This window comes from Oxyura jamaicensis, chromosome 8 (genome assembly GCF_011077185.1).
Source record: "Oxyura jamaicensis isolate SHBP4307 breed ruddy duck chromosome 8, BPBGC_Ojam_1.0, whole genome shotgun sequence".
In the NCBI taxonomy this organism is placed as follows: domain Eukaryota; kingdom Metazoa; phylum Chordata; class Aves; order Anseriformes; family Anatidae; genus Oxyura; species Oxyura jamaicensis.
In genome coordinates this window covers 4,766,710-4,788,240 of record NC_048900.1, presented here as the reverse complement: position 1 = coordinate 4,788,240, position 21,531 = coordinate 4,766,710, and positions in this window count along the sequence as shown.

Here is a 21,531-nt window from a genome sequence, read left to right as displayed (position 1 = left end):
AGTATATGTTTCTTTGATTAGAAAAGCTTTTGGGAGGCTGTGTTTCTTCTCCTCCCAAGTGAGTGACAGACCTCCTGGGGTTTATGTTACTGTTTATATTTCCATTTTCAGTTTGGACAGTGCGTGTCACTCTGCCTTTATCAGATTGCTAGCTTTCTCTAATTAATGATAAGAATAAAAACATTTGCTACTAGTATCTAAGAAAAAGATGTGAATGAAGTTTAGTATGTCTTATATGCAGGCTGGACAAATGACCTAGTAGGAGCTATGGGAAGCTCAACAAGAAGTGTGAAGTCCTGCACCTGGAACATCCCCAGGCCCCGGTATGTGCTGGGGGCTGCCAGGTTGGACAGCACCTGGCCCTGCAGGGAAGAACCTGGGTGGTCCAGGTGTACACCAAGCTGAACATGAGTCAGCAATGTGCCCTTGCCACAAAGATGACTAATGGTATACTGGGCTACATTAAAGTATTAAAGTATTGTCAGCAGATCAAGGGAGGTGATCCTTCCCTCTACTCAGCCCTTGTGAGTACCTGGAGTGCTGTGTCCAGTTCTGGGCTCCCCAGGGCAAGAGAGAGGTGGAGCTACTGAAGAGAGTCCAGTAAAAGGCTATGGAAATGATGAAGGGACAAAAAAATCTTTCTTACATGGAAAATCTGAGGGCTAGGACTCCAACTTTGAGAAGAGGAGGCTTGGGGGGTGGGATATTACAGATGGCTCTGAATAAATGAAGGGGAGGGGATGCAAAGAAGATGGAGCCAGGCTCTTTTCAGCAGTGCCCTGTGAGAGGACAAGAGGCAGTGGGCACAATCTGAGATGCAAGGCATTCTGTCTGAAGATCAGGAAGCACTTTTACTGTGAAGGGGACCAAGCAATGGAATAAGTTACCTGGAGATATTGCGGAGTGTCCCTTCTTGGAGACAGTGAAAAGCCATCCAGGCATGGTTCTGGGCAACCTCCTCTGGGCAGCCCAGCTTAAGCAGGGGGTTGGACCAGTTGACCTCTAAAGGTCACTTCCAGCAACAGCTGTTCTGTGATTCTGTGATATTAAGGCTGTTGAACAACGTGAGATGGGAAGGTTTCCACTTGTATTTACCCTCTAGAAATAACTGACCATTTTGCTAAATATTCTAATTGAATGCTAGTTTATATTAAAATGCAATGTTGATGGTAAATTTATGTAAGGATTATTAATGCTCAGCATGTGTATCTTGGTCAGTCTTTGACTACATAGCATTAATTTGGAAACTAAAAATGTATTTGTGCTGCAAGTAAATGACTTTATTTAGATATTTTAGATGGTGTCTGAACCTCTGGATGATAGCAATGATCCCAAGTCCCCCAGGGGAAGTTACGCAAGACTTATTAGGTGTGAGCAGCAATAAGCATTCTTAACACATGCAACTTAGCTGAAAAAGTTTGTGGGGCATTCCTGCCTTCAGCTGACAAAACTGATTGCTGCTCTGCTGTATATACACCTAAATCAGATTTAATTTTACTAAATGGGAGTATAATACCTTTGTTGTAGCACTAGGGGTTCTGCACGGAGTACAAGATGCTGACAAAATATTTGGACACTTAGTCTGTGGCTCAAGCTGTTGTGATTAAATTGCTATTCAAAGTTCAACTGGTGGAAGTAGCAAACGGTAACTGTTGCAGTATATATGCTGCAGCAGCTCCTTCCTCTGTAGACCCTGCATATTGCATTTGCAGTCATTTCACCTTGAATTCCAGGGTGGGCTGTCTGGCAGTTTAACTTGCATCTCAAAATAATCTTGAGGAGCCTTGTACAGTAAATAAATTAAAGAAGAGATTTAGGAGCCAAGGTCTAAAATGAGCTTGAAACTAGGAGGAAATCCCTTTGTTACTTTTCATTCCAGTTAACCTCTGTTTGCCAAGAGCTACAGCCAAGCCTTTCTTAATTTAGGTATATTTCTTAGATAGATAAAAAGACCCACAGGGAAAAATAAGGAGGTAGTTTCAAGGCTCATCAGCTTTCCAGTTAGTCTGAAAAGTCACAGAAATGGTTTGCTAAAAACTGCATAGGGTAGAGCGTTGCATCTCAGCTTCAGCAGGTTTCAGGTTATCTGCAGAGTAGATTTCGGGCTAGCTGCAGGTAACTTTAATTCTACTAAGAAAGAGTGCAAAGCAAGCCTGTAAGTCCCTCTTAGTTGCTATTTTTTGTTCACTGTATTCACCCTTAGGATGCAGTCAGTCAAGGAAAGATCTTAGAACCCTGAGCAAAATTATATCACTTGCTTATTTATTCTTCTAGAAGGATTTCTCTGTTAGATTTGAAAAGTTTGGAGGGAAACAGTGCTTTATTAAAGCTTATATATGCCCAATTACGTATATGTGTTCAAGTTGAGGTTTTTATACCTGCATGGAAACAGCCTCTAAACATTTAACTACAAATTGAGTTTCCATAGGAGGAAAAGGGAAGTTGCATCTTCATTCAACGAATAGGACTTCTGTCGTTGTCAGTTGATGATAGGACTAAAGGGGATGTTCGCCATTTCCTTTGCCCTGTGTTGCTGTGGCTGGCAGGGCCCTAGGAGCTGCCTGGGCTTTTGCTGGCCTCAGCTCTTTTGGGCTGGCTTTGCTGTGCCCGTGGCCTCCTTGGCCTTGGAGCTGGGAAAGGGCGGCCAGCCCCGAGGGGTTGTGTGTGGCAGCCACTGCCTGTGTTCCCCGGATCCAGTGGGATGGAAGCAGAGCACGGGAAGAAAAACATATAATGGGAAACCTTCCTGTGGCCCTGCCAGAGCAGGAGGGGACGTCCACCCAGCACAGCACCAGAGGGTGGGGTGGTAGTTTGGAAATTTTTGCTTAGGACTTCTTTGCATTAGTAATGAGACTTGAATATTGGCCATTAGATTATTAGATTATTGTAATGAAACTGCAATTGGCACCACTGCACTGCTGAAACACCATCGACCTAACAGTGAACTCTTGGCTCTGCTGAAATGATGTGTGTCGCCTGCTGCGTGGCTCTGCCTGTATCGGTACGCAAGAGGTACATGACAGCAGACTGACTTGTGCTCGGTGAAATTCAATACTTGTGACTAATTCTTGCAGGCCACGCTGCCCTGTCTTCAAGTGTATTTTTAAACTGAAAAAGTAACTTTGTTTGTGGTTCCTTTCCATTTAGATGGGAAAGCGAGAGCTGATACCCATTTGTTTTTCTTTATAATAAATAAATACCGTGGGAAATATATATTTATCTATGTACAATTAGTAGTCATTAACAGCAGCTGATTTCTTTTGTGTCAATAAGTATTTTTAATGTTAGAAATCTTTAGGTCTTTTTTTTTGAATTTGTAATGGATTACAGCTCTTTCTTTATCTGTAGGAATATGTAACAGCGCAAGAAAGGAATGCATTGTTTAGCCCTGTTTCAAGCTTTTAACAATTCAAGGCATGTTTTAAGCTTTCAGTGGGAACTTAATCCCCCTTTTCCCACTAATGCAATCAAAGAAAAGTTAATAGGTGTATAAGAAATGGAATGTTTAGGTCCTGATTCAGTTTCATACTGAAATATATGCCGGTTTGTAAGACCACACAGCAACATTCACTTGGTGATACTGTGATAACGTTGTCTTACATTTACTGGAACTGATGTTTACCTAAACATTTAGCACTTGAAAAAAAGTTTTAAACTATGTATTCAAGCACTGCGTGGGCTACTGGACTACTCATAACCTATCAAATGCATTAATAGGTTGCTAAGAACAAACTTTACATTTAAAGCTCATGTTACGAAAAGAAATGGAAGTTCTGCCACTCCTTATTACCATTAGTTCTTCTCATCTGAGTAGCACCTTACAGTCATAGCTTCCGGTATTGTTTGCGAATGACAGCAAAAGAACAGGAGCAATCTCGTACACTACTTTAACCTTTACAGCACATTTGTTTGGAGTAGGCAGCCATTCCATTTCTCTATTGCTCACAGAATATTAAGGTTACAGAGGAAATAAAAGGAATGTCCAACAACTAAAATTTGAAAACTTTGAAAAGGTCAAAGTATGGTGCTTTAGGACTGTCTATATGTCTTCACTTCAGCAGATGACAACTGACCAAATACTAATAAAATAAGCTATATATATTTTTTAAATATCAATACCAGAAGTGTTTCAACAATCAATTAAAATGACACTTTTTGTTTAGTTTTCATTTGTTGATACACAAAAGTTATTAAATCTAATAAAGGCATTTGGATTTCTTTAGTGCTGTAGGCTTTATTGCTACTTCATTCCCTTCGACATGTATGTTCTTACTTGGAAAGTATGGTATTGTAGAAAAGACTTCTGGGGATTACTCTTAACAACATGTTGGAGTTTCATTTAGTAGAAAACAGTAGAATTTCACTTTGTGTTTACGAAGTGTTGATTTTCAGAATGACAAATGATCAGCAAGTCCCTTTCCTGTTCACATCTGGAACTTCAGTTAGGCATGTTGATCCCCTTGAAATAAGCACTTGGCATACACATTCCAATGAGAAGTGTTTGCAGTTGCAGGGAGAGCGGGGGGACTCCTCAGAATCCAAGAATGGAAGGTGGAACCTCCCTGATAATACAATTCTGCAGCAAGGTAGGGCCAGTTATATTGAAGACACCTAAAAACCTCCAAGTCTGTGGATGCTGTAATCCCACTGGAAAATCCGGTTCATTAGCTGTTTTGCCTTGATATATAACCTAAGTCTCCTTTCATAGCTTTGGAATATTTTTGTGTTTCATGTTGGGTGCTCTGCAAGAGCAACTTTCTTCTTTTGTCTTTTGTCAAAACATTTGACACACACACACACACAAAAAAAAAAAGGCATTTTGTCTTTTGTCAAGCATTTGTCTTTTCTTGCCATGATCTTCTCTCGTCCAGATGAGGTCTGTCCTGAAGTTGTACTTGCTTGTTTTCTAACGATTGAAGTGTGATCTCACTGAAGTTTTGCATCTGAAACTTTGAAGTAGACTGTCCACCAGCTTTTTTGTCTTTTTAACTCAAAGAAATACATGTCTTCAGGAGGCAGTTGGCTGTGTTTCTCTGGTGTTGCCATCTTTTCATTGGCTACAAAGGTAGGTTAAAACAGAAGCGACTTAGTTGTTAGACCTTTCAGGGCAGCAATGCCCACGTGAGAGGAATATCTATGACATAGCTGGGCGTAATAGGTGGCGTAGCAGAAAGGGAAGAAAGGTGCTGTTACGGACACCTTAAAGCTAATGGGTGTGAGATGCATTTGTAGGACCTTATTTTAATTTCTACTCCTTTAGATTATTTTAAACCTGGTAGCCTGAAACAATCATCAATTAGTGAATGTTACTCCTTTAGACGTTCCTGCTCTGAACGACCTAGGAAGCATAATATGCTGTAATTAGTTCTATGCCACTTAATCAGTTTACAACATGGCATATCTTGGGAAGAGGTTTATTGCCCTCTCCATTTACCAGAGTGGTCCTCTGGCGATGTGAGTTCTCTGATGCATGAAGAATTAATGCATCCTTCCCAGTGAACTGTATCCAACCTTGCTAAACTGCTGACTTTATTTTGGATGCATGAGCTTTTACCGTCTTTGGTGTCTGTTCACTTTGGGTTGGGATGAAATTAGAACAAAACCCAAATGAGAGAGGTCATTACATGCAGATGGTCTTCTGTTTTAATACAAACAGCTGAGACAATAACCCAGCTCTTCCTGAGGAAAATGGAATTGTCAGAGAAGAGAGAAGAGGTTACCTTGGCAACAAGGTCACCTGGCAGGGCCTGCGGTGCGAAGAGAGTGACTGGGGCAGCGCGTGGTGGGAGAGCCTCAAAGATGATGAAAGAGCAGGAGGTCAGTCCCTCACGCTTCTCAGTGACTTCCATCAGCTCAAGGAGAGTTAGTTCAGGAGTTTCAGAAACCTGGCTTTCTGAATACAAATGGTCTGTGTGAATTGCCAAGGGCATGAAGGACCAGAGGAAAGGAAACTACATTCAGGAAATTGTTTTTATCAAAATCATTATTATTTTAGGGATTAGAAGTTCTTTGTAGAAGCTCATCTATGGCTACTTGCTCATAGCTGTCTTTCCCAAAGAACTGAATTGTATGCTTCTGGAGAACAACCATGCCCTTCAGATGCAGAGAAGGGAGACGCAGGATGCAGGACAGAGTGCTGGGAACAGATGGACTGACAGTAGATTCTGAGCTGAAGACATTGCTGGTAGATAGACAGCCATCAGGAATGCATCAAGCAACTCTGAGATGAGTTAGAATGCAGGTGCTTGATAGTGATCTCGTGACTAGCCATCGATGTCATCAATTTCCCACAGAAGCCTCTGAAGCTTTTGAAACCTGAATGCTCTTGTGGTTGGTCTGCTACTCGTTGTGCTAGATGGGTCTCAAGGCAAAGAACTGAAAAGGCTGCTGAGGACAACTGGCAGAGTTGATTCTAGTTCCTTACAGATAGAAGGACAGAGAAGACAGAATGGATATAGAAGAGTTACAGAGCACAGTGAAGCATTTAAGGGTATAAGAGAACATGAAAGGAATCTATGTAAGGAACAAGGAGAAAACCACTAAAGGAGATATCATGGAAGATGAAATGTGTGGTTTGGAAACAGCAGCTTACTGTTTTTTTCTGCATTACAAGAAAAATTAAATATGGAAATTAAAAGGCAAGCTATTTAAAACAGATAAAGTAAATACAGCACTGTAATTAGCAGGTGGATCTTAATCGCTGCCTATGTTTATCTCTCGTCTGTTTTCACGTTCTTCACCAAGCTATTAGATTTGACTATTGCTATTTGTTGGGGCTTGTAAGAAATTCACTGCACTCTGCCATCCTGAAGGCATTTTTCTGTTCATTCAGGATTGTCAGTGAGTTGTTGCATTCCATCTCCTCATAATTAGTATGCCTGCTAACCATGTCTGCAGTCTAAACTAAATTGCTCAGTTGGAAGCAAATGAGACAATGTAGTGATGTTATTCTGTATTCAGTGCTCAAGTCTGGGTCTGTTTTTCAGTCAAAGAATTGCCAGCTTTTTCCATTTCCAAAGCAACGTTCTGCAAATGTGTAAATGACACCACCTCCTCTCTCACATTGTGCAAGACTGTGTCTAACTGCAATGGAGAGGGGATCGAACTTGTGACTTTGTTAGTGATGAAACGGTGTTCTTGATACTTTTCTCGGTCCTCCTTGCCCCTTACCTCAGGCAAAACTAACCTCCTCCTCAATCCTGTTGTTAAATGGGGATACAGCAGAAAACAGCACTGATAATGGGAAAAGCAGACACAATTTAGGAACTGCTAAATTATTCTAGACTGCTCTTAATTAAGGTCTACTTCCCTTTTGTGCTGGAATTAGTGATGTAGCTAAAAATGTCCTTCCAAGATTACTTATTCTTTAGCACCATTAATGTTTTTCTTTTACAAGAGTGTTGGGGAAGTAATGGTTATCTCTGTGGAAATGACATCAGATGTGTTTGGAACTATTTTCATCCAATTTTAGAGCTGCAACATTTTAAAGCAACATTGCCAAAGGAATTGCTAGATCACCAAATTGATGTTTGTTGACTTTCATCACTGAGGATTGTTTTACCTATTGAAGTCCAAGGATGCGTGCATTATCTTATGTTTCCTTCAGATTGATTTCCTGAAAAATGTAGTTGAGAATTCGATGGTAGTTTCTATCTGTGGAAATACTTCAAGTACTTCAAGTTACTGTACGTGTACCGCTGGGATCATTGATAAGCTAGAAATTACTGAGAAATCCTGTGAAATACACAAAGAAAAAGTGAAAATTTGAAGGTCCAGAAGTGAAATTATTACTAGCAAGCAGTAGGGATTTATGTCAAAATACATAGGGTTTTCTGTTTGAGTTTTCCCTCACCTTTTCATCCTGTTTATTTGTACATGCTCGTTCAATAGTTGAGCTCAGGTTATAAGCATATTTAATAGAATGATGACACGGTATTCAGACTTCGGCCATTCAGTTTAATAAGTCAGCTAACGGAGCTCTCTGTTAAAAAGACTGAGGAACAACAAGCGCTGGGCATAATTCTAGCACTCAGGCATGCCTTACATCCTGCCATTTTCCATCCTGAGAATTCAAGAAATATTAGTAATCAAAGAAGCAGCAAATACTGTCTATGTACCTGTAACTCGATTTCATGTAAGTAGCATTCTCTGCATCAGTTTGTGCGAAGATGAAAAGTGCGTGTACCAAGGAATTCATTCTGCAAAAGATAAGTTGTGATTGCAGTTGCAGTAGATGATGAACTACAATTAAAGAAATGATTGGCTCTTAAATGTGGGTGTAGAAGTAGGCTGCTCTTTCTCCAAATGAGCTGCCACCGTTATCCTGGTTATAAAGATGGCAATCTTTTAAGTGGTATTTAACAAAAGTGCTATAGCAAGATAATAAGATAACAATTTATTGCTAAAAATACTAATTGATATTTTGAAAAGCTATAACTTCCTTGCTTAAGCACTCTTGTCAAATGCTAATTAAATACATAGACATTCTCTTGTAAATTTAATAACTTAAAACATTTACTGCTTCTCCAGTTTTCAGTAATTGCTTGGCTGTGTTCTTCAATATACTATTCATCCAGGGTGTATAACTTTCTAATAATCAATTGCCACGTTCCTGTGCAGTCAGACCAAACAAAGCATTGCATCTGAGGTTTTGTGTATGTGCCTAAAACATACTGCTCAGTAAGACACTCCAACTGCAGTCATTAATAGTGTGCTCAGTTATATGCCACCTGCTGCAGGGCTGCCTGGTAATAAGTCTAAAATTGCAGTAAGAAGTTTTTCATTTGGGCAAGGAAATGTAATGCCATTTCAAAGTAAAAGTATTTATTTAACAAGGCCCAGTGAATTTTACCTGTAACTTGCTTTTCTTGGAAGCTTTTTTCCTTAGGACCTCTCTAGGAGAGCTAATAAGAATGACTCATGATTTTCACATCCACATTACTGCCCTAGATTTGGCAGTAACTCAGGCTGGAGGCATCCACACCACACTTATGAATTCAGTATATTTTACAGACAGGTGGCTCATAGTTCCTTCTTCATTTGTCTAGACCATTTGAGTCTACGCTGAAGTGCTAGAGCCCTTCTTTTTGAAGTAACTCTGGTGCAGGTGGCTGCTTAACACTTACTTTGGGGCTTGGACAATGGGTGGCATGTTTGTTAGTAGGATCAATCATCGTTGGCTGCCAGTGGCAGGCCTGATGCTTTTTAGGTGGCTAGGATCTCAGAGCTTTGCTGTACTTCGTGTGTGTCTGCATATACGCGTGGAAACTGAAGGAGGTTTAAGACAAACATATCACACAGACAGAAGCAAATATGAGTTTTTTATTACTAAGATAGTATTAACAAGAAAAACATCTAATTAAAAAAAATGAATTGGAAAAATAATAATCAATGTTACTGTGCTTTGTAGTGTTTGTTTGTTTGTTTGTTTTTATAAGTGTCCTTTTGTATGCCCAGACTGAACTGTTCATGACCATCTCTGAGCTTGGAAATAGCTGATGGAACTGCTATGAAGGATTAGTGCATAAATGCCTGAGAGCTGAATAATAAGTGTAAGCATTAATTTAAACAGAAATTATAACAACCAATTTAATGTTATAATTCATTACATATTGGGATTTCTGGATATAGACATTCACTAGTTTTAACTTTTTAAATTATGACATTATTTCATAAAACACATCTTTTAAAGAAATTGAAAACTTAGTGTTAATAATGATCGTGTAACAGCTGAGGAAGGATCATAGGACGTTATTAGACTCCCACCTTTAGTAATGGCAACTTTTGATGTTATACAAGACTTAGTAATTTAGCTTATTTCAGCAGATGCATATTAAATGCAACTGTGCAACTTGGATATTGTAAAAATATTTGCAATTACAAGTGGCTTAAGTTTTCCTTATTGCATAATTACTTAAAGCAATTTGAGGCTTTAGGTGTGTATCAGGCAACTTTGGATTAAGAGAAGCTAGAAGGATTTGTCCTTCTGAAGAAGAAACATTGCTTGTAGGCAACTTTCTTGTTTCTTCCAGCTGCTGTTAACTATGCCTGTTCACACTGAGTTAGTGTTCTGTCATTCATGAGTGCTCTTTTCCCTGTTCCGTGGTAGTGCAGCATCTTCATTTTTCATATACACCATTAATCTTCTCCTGTTCGGAAGCAGGTCCATGGCTCTTTGGAAGCTCTTGCATCTTTCTAGCCTTTCTAGGGCTCTGAGAGACCCTAAATCCCTGTGATGGGGCTGCAGTGGTCTTGCAAAAGACAGCTGCATGGCTGCTGGTTGCCTGCATAGGCTCTGATAATGTGCTTTTGGGAAGATCTTTCTGTGCTTATGTTTTCATCTCCCCTTTTGCCCCTAAATACAAGACATTTTTCTAACTTGGTTGCAGTGTTTCTGTTCATATTTATCTGTTCAGAATGTCCTCTCTCTTTTTGTGATCTCAATTACAGTTTCATCTTATTTGAATTAGCAGTTGGTAAAGATTTGGCCTTCAGATGATTTAAAAAAAAAAAAGCATTTGAATGAAAAAAATATCTATAGCTAGTCTACTACGTATCCTTCCAGATCATGATTGGAAGTGGAAACAACTACAAACATTTCTTTTAACCAGAAGCTATTTTTTCTGTCCTCTCCCAGTTATTAACCCAGGAGGTTACTGATCCTAATTTAATTGCATGGAGTGGAGCAATATTTTTTCATTACGAATGAGCTAACAGAAAGAATTAAGTAGTTACTTATGGAGCTTAGAATGTATTTAAGTTTGGGGGAAAAATAAGATACAAATATGGAAAATGAATCAATGCGGATGCAGACAGCAACTGCAGAAAGTCTAATTAAAACAAAATTACTGTGATCTATATACATCAAGCTTTTTTTCCTGCAGTTAAACATTGGTGGAAAAAAATATCTCTAAATTAACAAAAATGAACCTATAAACTTATTCTAGAGCACCGTATATTCTGGGCCTGTGCTTTAGGTGAATTCTCCAGTAAGATCTGCAGAACTTGAATTATGATTTGGGAAGGAACTAGTTGATCAATTAAATACACCCAGGGAAGGATTTCTGCTCATTCTCAATCCGTAGCTTGGTCAATTTTTTATTTTTATTTTTTTTATGTACTCCTAGAAACTCACGCTGCATAACTTTGAGTAAAAATATTAAACATTTTTATAAAAATATTAAACATTTTTATCGGTTCAACAATGGCTATATGTAGAGGTGCTAGAAATTCTATGCAAGTTAAAATTTTGTTTAACTTCAGTTTTAAGGTGGCTAATGCTACTCAGTAACCCTGAAAAGTGCAGAGCAACCCGTTTTCAACATGGGACACAAGTCTGGTATAGCTTGCAAAACTTTATTCCGTCTGTGTGGATAAAAGCAGCAGCATTTGCAGGACCAGCCTCTAAAACTTATTCCAAGAGAACAGGCAAAACTGAACTTTGGTCTTTGTTCTGTTTTATTAATAGAGCAGTCATTATTTCCAAAATAAACTTGTGAAGTTACACTACCATAAGCCATATTCATGTCTCTAAAAAGCATCCAGTTATTCAAAGGGATTCAGCTCTTAAGATCTCAGAAGCAAGAATTATTTAAAATCAGTTCTGTTTGAAATGAAACCTAACAAAAGCACATCAGTGTCACAGGATTTCTAATACTGAGTGATGGGTGAGTGATGTTAGAAAATATAGGGCAGCATATATACATACCTTTTACGTTTCATTTCCTGAAGCAGCAGCTGCAGGAAGCGGTTCATTCTGCCTGTGCTTTGACTTCAGCTGGGATGTTGGTTCTTTCTCTGCTCTTTGTGAGTCAAGCCTAGACTAACCTCCTGCTTAGTCATCTCAGTCAAGTGCCTGCAGTAAAGTGAGATGAGCTTGGGGCGAAAATAGGAAAAAACACCTGAGAGGAACCTGTGAAGGTGGTGGATATATTGGTTACATTCCTGAACATGATTAAAATGTATTTGCCATTTGCCAAATGTAAAAAAATTGTTGTTGTTATAGCTTTTAGGCTGACCAGTTTTCTTACACCCAGTCTGAAGCATCTGGGTCTGCACTATAATAATAATAATAAAATGTTTGGGGGTGAGGGGAAAATGTTGAAACATCTTGGCAAATCTGAAACAAAACTGGCTTATATATTTACAGTTTGTGTGAATGGCAATGATTATTTTGTTTTGATTGAGCTAATTACATTCCAACCAGGATAACTAAAAATTCTCTGACTGAATGTTAACAGCCTTAGGAATGTTTAATTTTTGTGATATTACTTAACTGTTCATCCATGATGTAATTTACTGAAAGGGACATTTGAAATAACCATTTTTTCAGGCCAAACATTAGAATTGGAGTACTTTGTATAAAGTGGTAGTAGTTTCAAAAGCAGTAAGGGATTGTGTCACGCAGCTTTTTCAGATGGTCCACGTAGACTTCCAGAAGTACTTTTGAAGGCTTTTGTAAACAAAGTAGTCCATTTGAAGATCTCTAGCATTCAAAAAAACTGATGTAAGAAGACCAACTAAATGAGTAAAAAACAAATAAAAGAAACAAAACAATTGTTTCCTTCACTAGAATTCAACAGTTCAGAACTACTAGAAAATTCATCATCCTCTAATAAAAAAAATAACACATCACTGAAATTGGTTTTCTTTTGATTGTTCTGGATTTCTAAAAGATATCATAACTGTGTTAAAATTTTAAAAACTTTCTAAAAAGCACAGCTGAAATACCCTGACTCTTCAAGTAAATCAGTTGCAAGATTTATGAGAGAGGGTCAGAAATGTAAACTGTCCAAGATGTTAAGTGAAATATGAAGTGTTCAGAAATAAGGAAAAAAACAGAGGCACTGCATTTTCACCACTTTTAAATGTGGACTCCATTGCTTTTGACCTAGAAGCTGACACTTAGAGACTGTAGCCTGTGCTTCTGCATGAATTCCATATTTGAGATTTTTAATGGCATATTGCCGGAAGAGTTTTTCTAGGCTTGGACCTGAAAGCCCAGTTGGCTGTATCGTTAACAGACCCATTCCAATGGACTTCCTGGACCAGAGGTATATAGGACACACAATGACTCATACAGCTGCCATTGTATCCATAAAGCTGGAAGACTAGGTCTTGATTCTTAAAGCAGGATGGGTGCTAAAGTTCTAAATCACACTGAAGTAAGAACCTACATAATTTTGTCTTTAATCCAGCTAGGATTAATTATTGGAGTTCTGAGTTCTATGATGTGTTTGTAGAAAGCTGTAACAAAACTGTTGTTATGTCAAGTTTGTACCTGTTGGGGGGAAAGATTATACTATGTTCAGAATTTTATCTTCTACAATTCAGATATATTTAAGAAAGAAAAATATTTAGAATTTAGACTAAATTGGGGCTCAAAAAATCTTTATGTATTTTTTAATTTTATTTTGGACACTAGAACATCCTATATGAACACTAGAACATAATATATGAACACACTAGAACATAATAATGGACACTAGAACATAATTACTTGAGGAGTAATTCATGCCTTATTTATGAAAAATGCAGATTTGCTATCTGGATTATTCAACTTGGAAAGAACACTTGATCTGTAGTGTCTGTTAGGATACTGTTGTGGTTTAACCTGGTCAGCAGCTAAACACCACGCAGCCATTTGCTCACCTTCCCCCCTCCCTCTCTGGGAATGGGGGAGAGAAACGGGAAAGTGAAGCCTGTGGGTTGAGATAAAGACAGTTTAAGACAAGATAATAATGATAATAGTACTATTACTACTAATGTGTACAAAACAAGTGATGCACAATGCAATTGCTCACCACCCACTGACCGATGCCCAGCCCAACCCCGAGCAGCCGGCCCTCCACCCTGGCTAGCCACCCCTATATATTGTTCAGCATGACGTCAGATGGTGTGGAATACCCCTTTGGCCACTTTGGGTCAGCTGTCCTGGGTCTGTCCCCTCCCAGCTCCTGCTGCACCCCCAGCCTGCCCACTGGCAGGACAGCGAGGAGCTGAAAAGTCCTTGGCTTAGTGTAAGCACTGCTCTGCAACAATTGAAACATCAGTGTGTTATCAGCACTCCTCTCATCCTAATCCAAAACAGCACCCTACCAGCTACTAGGAGGAAAATTAACTCTGTCCTAACTGAAACCAGGACAAATATGTAAACGTTTTCTAGTAGATGAATTACAGAAAAATGATGTTCAGAAACTTGATTATATCATATACGTGAAGTCTTTGTAAACTCTCTTAATTTATGTTAGTAAGTGGTATTTTTGTCAGTTGTGCCAAAGATCGTATTTGAGAGACTCTAGAAAAGAATGGTGCATGGAGTCACCTGGTAGAAACAAGCATTCAGATCTTACCCCGTAACATCCCAATGCGGGGGGAAGAGAGGCTCAGCCCGTCAACTGATCCTGGAAGTCAGAAAAGTATCCTTCGTGATGGTATCTTCCCTAACATCCCCTTTCACTGAAGCCAACTTACATTATCCACCGATCTGTTCTCTTTAGTGACAAGTGATAGGACCTGTGGGAATGGCGTCAGGCTGTGACAGGAGAGGTTCAGGCTAGGCATCAGGAAGAGGTTCTTCACCGAGAGGGTTGCTGCGCACTGGAACGGTCTCCCCAGGGAAGTAGTCACTGCACCAAGCCTGTCAAAGTTTAAGAAGCATTTGGACTTAGTCACGCGGTCTGAATTTTTGGGTTGACCTGTGTGGTGACAGGAATTGGGCTTGATGATCCTTGTGGGTCCCTTCCAACTCGGGATATTCTGTGATTTTATGATTCCATTACTTAGACGTTTGCATTTCAAAATACAGCTATTAGGGAATACAAAGTTTGTCTGTAAAGACAAAATAAATAGTTTCTCCCTTCTGAGTTTATTTCTTGTAATATATCTGCACTATACCATCTCCATACGCAAACAGCAAGTGGTTGTGTAAGCCCTCAATGGCTCTTTCTCCAAAATTAAGCAAAAGAGCAGAGTCTTCACTAGATGAGTAAATAACATGCAAAACTAGGTTCTCTTACTAATTCTCCTTCCCACAAACTCACAGCATGCCAATGCAAGTATACTTTGTACAATTCATGTCTACTGGTACGCTTATAAGAAGAGATGAGGTTTGCCTCAGAGCACTCCCACCTTCTTGCTTGCACGCTGTTCTTGATGTTTGCCAGTGCTGGCGATAAGAAAAATTAAACCAGGTCTGTAAGACCAAAGGCTGTTTTTAACAGTGCTTACTGAAATAATAGGGTTTGATTTCTTAAAATATGTCATTGGACTTTTCTCCATGATGCTGTTTTACGGGAATCACATCTCTGCACCTGATGTGAAGAGAACTTTTTTATTCCAATCGGACCTAGAATACAAATCTTCTGCAGGAGATGTTGGATTGTATCTCAGACTGTGAACTGCAGTTCAGAGGATTGAGACTTCATCTTTCCCCTCTGCCCTTTTCTCTCCATATCCTTCTGGTTGGTAATCGGGCAGTTATTCTTCATGCAGATGCTGTGGATTTCACATGCATAGACAGCATGGCAGTGCTTCTGTACCTTTTAGGTATGCAAGAGTATTGTCATCATCTTAAAAAGTGAGCAAGTGATACATTCAAGAGAAATGGGTGTCCATAAACTGCAAGTGGATGAGGCTTGAATCCCAGCTATTGTGCTTCTGAGAAGTTGCACAGTTAGGCAAATAATTCATAATTCAAATAATTCATAGTGGATAATCTGTATGATGACTTTTATCCCCTTTTCCCATTAATAAATCTTCTCTGAATGTATAATATAATTTCAAATGTACTTGTTATTTTAACTGAACTTTTGTATTGATTCTGGTTTTTGCTTCTGATCTATGAATTGCTTGCAGATTATTAGTGTTTAAGATGCATCGATTAGCCCTCATTGAACTTTGACTTCATGTTTTATGGGAGGATAGTCTTTTGATGTCTGGACAGAGGTGGAATTAGTTTCTGGTGCGACCCAGTGATCTAAAAGATCTAATTTTTCCTTAAAATAAAAATTTAGGGTCATTGGAGCAGAAGGTTACTATACGTTTCTGGACAACTTGTTATTGCAGGGGATTTCCCCTGGCTGGAAGGGAGGAAAGAAGGCAAGAGGGACGAAAAGAAAACAAAAAACAATCTGACACCACTTCCAGGAATTGATCCAATTTCTGATCTGAGATGCAGAACAAGAAATCTGTTTGCAATATTTTATCAAAGCACTGGTAATTTCCTTTTGGTTTCAGTAGCACCTTACACAGCCTACTACTGGGGAACAAACTCTTTTATTTCCTTTTGAAGTCATTTATGTTCATATAAACCAAATCAAACAAAAAACAGTCTACGCAAACATAGCATAAAAGAACTTTAGGTAAGTTGAATATAGGACCACCCTTTCACATTGCTTTTGGAATGCTCAGAGGAAAGATGAAATATGAATTATTTTTCTCTGACACTATATATGATGAAGTAGTTTTATGGACCCTTGTAGTCCCTAGCATATTCCCCTCTGCCTCTCTTGTTCACACACAAAGGTGCACAGTCTGCAGAACTTCAGAGCCCACAAAGTTCATCCATTCCCCTTTATGCTGAAAATGCTGACCAAAAATCTAAGGGGAATAGAGAGTTCATGCAGGGAAGCTCCGTCTGTGACTCACTGTTTTCCATCATGTACAGCATGAAATATCATCCCAAATTTGAAGCTTGTATCCATACTGAGGAATAGCAGATGCGATGTGGAGAGACCTGCATCCAAATAATTGCATTTGCAATATTTGAAAATATTTGTGATGCACTTGCTTATTTTCTAGGAAAAAAAAAAAAAAAAATGAATGATGTCGACACGGGAAAAAAAGTGCTTCTGGTTGGCTTAGCAACTTAAGATAATGTTTTTTTGTGTGTGTGTGTGTGCGTGTCTGTTGGTGGTATTTCTCATATGTATTCTCAGCATATTCCACTATAAACTCCCCTGAAACCATTATAGCTTGTGCTGCAAATGTTTATTGCCAATATGATAAATCATTTAGCAAAGCTCAGACAATCAGAACAGATTTACTAAACAAGTTTAAACTGTTTATTTTAACAAGAGCCCTCCTGGAACCCTAGTAAAGTAAACAAACTTAACTGTTTCATGCATGTATTTTAAAAAAAAATAATTCAGCAGTTGGTGTGATTGATATTTTTCTCCACTTGGAGATCTTGCAAGTGAGCTATTTAAGATTTTCTAGGGTCTTTCTAAGATATGCATAATGTAAAGCAATGTCTATAAGTAGCCATATTAAAGTAAGGTTGATGAAGCACAAGAACTTTGGGTGCATGTGTAAATACTTCATATAAGAAATTTTCTCGCTTTGAAATAACATTAGAGTCTCCTTGTGCTTATTTATGCTTAGAGTAGCAAACTACTCTACGTTGTTAACTTAAATCACCTTCACATCTTGGTATTTTTTGAGAGTAGAATATTCTTCTAAAGCTGTCCTAGAGCAAGGTATAATAAGGTAGGTTCACTTCTGAAGGTAATGTACTTTCCTATTGCTTTTGTTCAAATCCATGGGCTGCATGAGGTTTACTTGATGGTGAAAGATTGCCAATGTGATTGCAAGGCTGACAAATCAGTTACTCAAGTAGGTCCCTGACAACTGGAGGAAAGCTAACATTAGACCCATCTTAAATGTTAAAATGATGACCCAGGGAGCTGTAACTTGACCAGACTTACGTCACTCCCTGGAAAGATCATGGTAAACGTCTGGAGTCCCAGTTGCAAGCACATAAAGAACAAGGATGCTATCAGAAGTAATCAGTATTGATTTACCAAAGGAAAGCCACGTTTAGCCAACTTGAACTGCCTTTTACTTCAAAGTGCCTGGCAATGTGGCTGATGGGAGATCAGTGAAGATGTAAGATGGCTTGGCCTTGGGAATGCTTCGACATTTTCTGCAGTGTTCTCATACAGAAACTTGGGAAGTACAGACTGGATAAATGGTAGGTTAGAAACTGACTGTAACCAGGTCAAAGGGTTGGTAACCTGTAACAAGCAGTGCCTTAGTAACATGGGGGCCATAATTTCTCTTTAGAGCTATAGCATCATAAAAATACTGGTTTGGGGAGGCCATTGGATCTTGTTATATTGTCTGGAAGAGCTTAGCTCTGTTGTTCTTGCTTTCCATCAGATCTTGGAGATGCTTCTGGATTGCTCCATAGCCTCTTCTCAACCTAAGTGAGCGAGCTCAGGTCCTTCAACCTCTCTCTGTAGATCCTGCGTTGTATGCTCCTGTCCACATTGGCAGTCCTCCAGCGTACCTCAAGCTTCTGAACATCCATTTGAATTCATTGAACTGGGCAACCCAAAAACTAGGCACTGCATTCCACGTGCAATCTTTTTGGGGTTGAGTGATGACTATAAAATGTGGTTTGAGAAGCTTATGCAAAAAATTAAGGGGAGGAAAAAAAGACAGTAGTAGTGCAGCACTGGAGGAGGCTACCCAGAAGTTCTGGAGTCTGTGTTCTTGGAGGTTTTCAAGACTTTGTTTTGTAAAACCCTGACTGATTTGATGTAGCAGCAGCAATATTCTGACCTAAAGTGGGAAATTGGACTAAAGGAGCTTTTGGTGTCCCTTTTAGCAAACATTTCTATGATTGTATGATTCATTTGTGTCAGCTGATTCCCCCCCCCCCCCCCTTTTTTTTAAATTAATGTTTTCTACTTAACAGTATGAAAGATGGAAAAACATTTAAGCAATGAGGCCAAAGTACTGAATGATAGGACTGAAAGGTCTGTTTCAAAATGCTGCTTCAAACTGATACTGTCCAGCTGAACAATTTCTGGCAGAACAGAATTTGCTGTTATAAAGATCTTTTATCAGACTTAAAAATTAATTAAATTATAGGTGTCTGCATTTAGTATCAAATCAGGAGGACATCTCCTTCCGTGAGATTAAAAGGCAGGTACCTTGAGTGTTTTCTCAGGACCAATGCCATTAATGCAGTCCGTATTTTTTTAGGCCCATAATCTGAATACAGTTTTGGAGAGGGGGGATGCCAGATCACGTAGTGTATGGATTCATTGCTTTGGTATGCTGGTGCTTGCTGAAATGTTTTGTGATGTAATCTATTCTCATAATCCTAGTTGAGGTATTAGAACTATTCAAAGGAAAGAGTCTTAATTCATTATCAGTATTACAGTTACAGAAAGGAACTTCAACAAAGGGATAACCATCAGGGTTGCTGGGGGTGGAAACTAAAGAAGAATTTAGCCTCAAATACTCCCCATCTTCCTAAATAAACCCATAAATACAAGAAAACCTCAGAACCATGCAGTAGATTGTATGCTTCTGTTTCTGTTGAAGATGCTATGGTGGGGGTTCTTATGCCTTGATGACAGGCGTTTTGGCCATGAGAGGAGCCTATGACCTGTCGTGCTTTGGTCAGGAGTCTGGGCTGGGCGATGGACTGAGGTCACTGGCAGCAACAGTGATCCTGTTGTGATGCCGTGTAGGGAGCCAGGCAGCTCGCTGTGCTTGGCACCCCCAGCACTGCTTCCTGGGGACGCAGCTCTATTCCCGCTTACCTTGGTGGCAGCAAACTCTTCCCTGGATTTTACATCGTGAAACGTGAAGGTGAGAATTGAACAGTCAAACACCTTTTCACGTTTAGTTTTTCAGAGTATATCCACTTTGCAAAGATGGATGCAGTTGTTTCTTACCTGTGTATCATGTATAGGGAGGCGTGACACTTTGTGAGGCAGAGGGAAGCAGCAGTTTTCCCTAGAGAGTTTAACATCTAGGATCTAGAAGTAAAATACTGAGTGGATAAGTGCATAGTGAAGCAGGAATGAAGCAGGGTTGTAACTAATGTCCCGGGAACACTTCAGATATGATCTGTATCTGTCTCACAAGATCTTTTAAAAACAATGCTTCTATACACAATAAAGCTCAAATATCATTGTTTGTACAGGAAGCAGTAAATAACATTGTAGCACAGTTTTGGAAGACAAATGAGTGAAGACTCAACTCAGATTTAATTGCTAAAAGATGTTTTTGTCAGGACAGTTTGGACTGGCAGATGACAACTGATTCCAAAGAAAACCACAGGGAATCAGGGTTCACTCATTAACGGTGCAGTCTTGAACAAATGATTTGATAGACAGGTAGAAAGGGAAGAGTGAAGTCCAAAGCTACTAGGGAGAAATATCACCAGGATTATATGTAAAGCAGGTGGGAGGGAAGGTGCAGCAGTGACCCGTGCCTGAAAGGTGCAGAGAGGAAGGTGGTGATCAGTCATATGGGTAAGCATCACGAAAGAAACTCAGGGATGGATCTCTCTGTTAGCTTGGGGAAGCTGCAGTTGTCTGCAGGCTGTTAGAAGGAATGAATGGAATTTTCAGTTCCTCTCCCAGAAAGAAAAATAGGCTAGTTTCTGTTCAGTATTTCCCAAGGACCAAACCTTCTTTATACGGCAACTTGTGTCGAGGGCAGCCAGAAGTTTTTCTCCTGTCGCTAGTGTGGCCGTTAGCGGAAGAGGTGGTCAGGGCTGGAAGGGTGGAAACATACCAGGGTTGTCAGGTTTTGGAGGAGGGAGAGTTTGTGGAGGCCGGTTACATGGTGTCTCTTAAACACTTTGCTTCAAGCCTGCCATAGCCGTATATTGTGATGGTGAGTGCTGGGAAAGCTCTAAGGGTTTGGGAGCTGCAGACAAAGACTACCTTTAACTTATAGCTTCTGTTCTCTAGCTATGTTTCTTCTTAGACATAATTTTTGAGAATATTGTATGAGTTCTTAAAAACTGCATTTCTTTACCATCCGCAACCATTTTCTGACTAATTTACACCCACCTATAATGTTCCTTACCACAACAAATCAGCTAGCTGAAAGACCTGCTTTTGGGCCTACCTTTCTTTAGAAAGCAAGCAGTACTCTAATTTTCTACACAAGAGTCACAAAACACAAATGGAATGGGAATAATTTGTTTTTCCTCTGCTGAACAAAAGATGCAGTGTTTGTTCAGAAACTTTTTAATAAAAAAGCACATGCCAAGGAATATGTAGTAGTAAGATAACGCATGCCTCGAGGAAGTCTGAGAGACACATGCCTTTGAAAATATTTTATTTCCATATTTCTTTTTGAAAAGAAATGTCAAAATACAAAAAGCCATCAGGGTACCGTCTCTAATACGCTAAGCAGATTTTATTTACGACATATTTGCACATATTGCCTTGCAGTTAGAAAAAAAAAAAAAAAAAAGACACAATGCCCTTGTATTATACTTGTACATATATTTTGGCAGTTTTGAAAAAGGTGAAAATAAATTAGGATAGGTATAAAAATATACCTGCAAACATTTGAAAACAAATCTGTTTCCATCCATATGCTACCATATATATTGCATTGCAGGATTGTGACCTAAATTTGTACATCTATTGATTCTGTTGTACCAAGTCACGTGTCCACACAATTGTTGAACAGGGACAAATGTTCTCAGTTTTAGAAAAACTGTCATCTTTAATGGGAAAAACATCTACTTATTTTAAATATACTGTAGTTTCA